Source organism: Camelus bactrianus, chromosome 3 (genome assembly GCF_048773025.1).
Source record: "Camelus bactrianus isolate YW-2024 breed Bactrian camel chromosome 3, ASM4877302v1, whole genome shotgun sequence".
NCBI classification, from domain to species: domain Eukaryota; kingdom Metazoa; phylum Chordata; class Mammalia; order Artiodactyla; family Camelidae; genus Camelus; species Camelus bactrianus.
This window is the reverse complement of record NC_133541.1, coordinates 32,891,970-32,895,699: the sequence shown is the minus strand read 5'-3', so window position 1 is coordinate 32,895,699 and position 3,730 is coordinate 32,891,970.

Here is a 3,730-nt window from a genome sequence, read left to right as displayed (position 1 = left end):
ATCCTCTCCTAGACTGCCCACCCTAACCCACCCTCCAGACTGACCCTGAGGAAAGTCAGCAGCTATTTATCAAGCACTTGATGGAAGAGATTTCTTCATCAGGCCAAAAATTGAACTAGATCATTGGAAAAGTCATTTGTGATAACTCGATAAAATGTTTCCAAGCTTGAGAGGAGCAAACTGTCAGCCTAAGACTGACTTTTATGCTGATACAAAAGCACAACACAACTAGAGTCTAGTCTATTTTGAACTTAGTATATTTCCAAGGTGGACAGCCACTTTTCAGTCCAGGACTGAAAGTTTTCATTTCAGGATTTCCCAAGACAAATTTTCCTAAAACATTATCTAGAATTCTCTTCTTTCATTTATTCGGTTTTTTAAATATCCATTCCATGTTAGCAGCAAAATGTTTTTTCATAATTTTAAGTATCTAGGTCTAGGGAGTTTAACAATCATAGTTTCATTTTATTTTGTGTAAACTGGAAAGTGTTAAATTTGCTCCAAGAATCCCAATTCTGCAAGGAAGGCAGGATGGATTGTCACAATTTCTCACTGTGACAGGAGAGAAGTGTTAATCCATGAGTGTCACAGCCTCCTTCACTCTCACACTCTTGCTTGGCTTCCGAGCTATTTAGTCTATTGATCCTTGTGTTGGCCAGTGTGAAAACAAACAAACATTAATGCAGGCCAAGTCTATTGGAAGAAGAGAATAGATTTGGAAAAGAAGGAGGAAAAGGAAAAGGAGGAAAAGCAGAAGACCAACAGTGGTCTGAAGTTTTAGAGAGAGATTTCGAAAAGGGAGAGACAACAAAAGAAGAGGGAAAAGATCAAATAAACCAAAAGCTGGGGACGAGGTGAAGAGAAGGCTGAAGGCAGCAGACCTACTGTGATGATAAGCCATGGGGGATGGTTGGGTAGAGCAGATTTTTAGACTGTTTTGCAGTGCTTCATGTGACAACCTCTCTCAGTGTTTTTCAGGAATACACACAAAAACAGCTTGATTTCCAATTTTTAGATTGAGTATCTCATGCAGGCCATGGCCTGTGGGACACCATCCTGTTGAAATGGGCCACATGGAAGTTCAGCTTTACTCACGTTACCTACTATGATACTTATTGTTACAGTAACTGTCTCTTTAGTGATGTGTCCTTCTTACTAGACTATAATCTCTATGAGGATAGGAATCTGGTCAATCATTTTTGTATCCCCATTGTCTAGGACAATATCTGGCAAGGACTAGGTGTTCAACAAATATTCTCTGAATGAATTAATGAATAAATGAATGAACATAATGCTAGAAGCCTTGTACCAACTTTAGTCACAGTAACGGGCAAGAAAAAAAAGCCTTAAAAGATAGAAAATTTCTTCAAAGTTTGGGACCAGTTATGTAACAATATTTTTTCCCCAAAGGTAGGAACAGACACTGCCTACGTTTTTCTCCAGCAGTGATTTTCCCTTTTGCATGGGCAAATTACACATCAGAACACCCACACAGTGTCTTGCAAAAGAGAACAAATATGATCTACAAAGCATTCTGCTCATCGTAGGAAGGAAAAGACACAAAGTAGACAGTAGAGATAATAAATGTGTTGATGTCTATAATTTACTGCACCTATGTGATAATCTACTACAGTTGTAAACTACATTTTCCCCAAAAGGTCAAAATATTCAAATCAGATAGTTACATTCTTAAAATATTCTGACTGATTATGAGTGAAGCCAGTAGAAGACTCAATATACTTGTATCTCCAAAGTTTGTAAGTCAAATTTTGTTGCATAGTAAATTATATATTTTTTTATTGAAGTCTAGTTGAATTACAATGTTGTGTTAGTTTCTGGTGTACAGTGAAGTCATTCAGTTTTTCATATATATCATATATATTCTTTTTCAAGTTCCTTTCCATTATGGTTTATTAGATGATATTGAATATAGTTCCCTGTGCAACACAGTAGGATCTTATTGTTGATTTTATATATAGTGATTTGTTACTGCTAATCCCAAACTTCTAATTTATCCCTCCCCTACCCCCTTTCCCCTTTGGTAACCATAAGTTTGTTTTCATAGTAAATTATATTTTAATTGCTTTTGTTGAGGGTTCTAATTAAGAGATGCATTCATTCATTAGCCAGGTGCTTACTGAACATTATTATGTACCAGGCACTGTGCAATGCCCTAGAGACTGAACAAAGAACAGACATGATCTCAAGGAACCTAGGACCAATAAATACAATATGATGAGGATTTGACGTAAGTGCTTGTGTGTATGTGGAGTGAATGGGAGGTGAGCCTCAGTCCGCGTGGAGGAGCCAAGGAAGGGTTCACGTATAAAGGTAAATCTGGAGCTGTGTCAGGAACTAATGTTCTGTGCAGGTGATAACAAGCAAATATAAAAACAAGAAGCTCAGGGCCAATTTGGCGCACTTAATGAAAGGCAACTCCTTCAGTATTGCTAAACATTAAAAAATGAAGAATGACAGGACTTCAGGCTCATGAGGTCTTGCAGCCTTGCTATGAAGCAAGGATTTCATTCTGGGGGAAGGATTTGTGTCCCCTGGTTGCACTGTGAAGGCTGAGTAGAGAGCAGTGAGGCTAGAGGCAAGGACCCTTAGAAGACCCTTGGAATTGTCCGGGGGAGGAGTGATGAGGATTTGAAATGAAGCAGAAATTGGTAGGGGAAGAAGTGAACAGTTAGTAGGAAACATCTTCAGGAATTTTCAAGACGTGGTAACTGACTGGATATGAGAAGGGAAGAATGGACTGAAAAATGACTCCCCGCTTTCCAGATGGGAGACTGTGTAAACAGTAGTGCCAATCCAGGGACTGGGGAACACTGAAAAGGACAGGAGGCTGATGAGTCCAGTTTGGGGCATGCTGAGTTTATGCATACTTGAGACATCCAGGTAGGTGGTGATCAGGAGCCAACTTCTGGCTGAAGAAAGAAACTTGAGATTTTTTCAGGTACTATGTGGAGAGTTTGTAATATCTTAAAGCTATTCCTTCCCATTGTCTATGGTCTAAATCTAGATTTTCACATACAAAGGTGTGTTGAAAATAGTGGTTCACAAACTTTAGTTTCCTGATCCAAAACATTTGGAAAATGAGAAACACATTTAAACAGATACCAGAAGCTTAGTAGGGCAGGATTTTCAACCTTACCGACAAGTTCAGTGATGGTGCAGTCTCAAAACTTTGCGGAGACACAAGGCGCCCCAGATAACTGGCTTAATCCCTAGAGAATCACTCATTAAAAGTAAGGCATATCCTTGTATGCATGACTATCTAAATGTATATTTTAGCAACAGAAAATTCCATGATCCTCTACTGATGTACTGTTTCATATTTTTTTTCATTCAAATGCAAGAAATTGAGAAACTATGGACCACTCTGCTTAGTGCTTCTTCTGGGGTTATCATTTTCCTTCATTTGGAACATATTCCTCTGTTGCCTCACTTTGCCTGATTCTGTTTTTATTTCTATGTATTAGGGGAGTTGGTTACACTTCCTGGCTTTAGAGAAGAGGCCTCATGTAGGATACCTCCTTTGGGGTCCAGCAGTGATCCTCTCTGATCACCAGGACTATTTTCTCTAGGGCTGCCCTGGATGCTGGCTGCATGGACCCTCCAGCTGTGGTGGGACTGACTGCCGCGGGCACGCTGGCAGGGCGCTAGCCCCTGGTCCAGGTGGCGGTCAGGCCCTGCCTCCTGCAGGGGCCGCCAACCACTGGTGGGA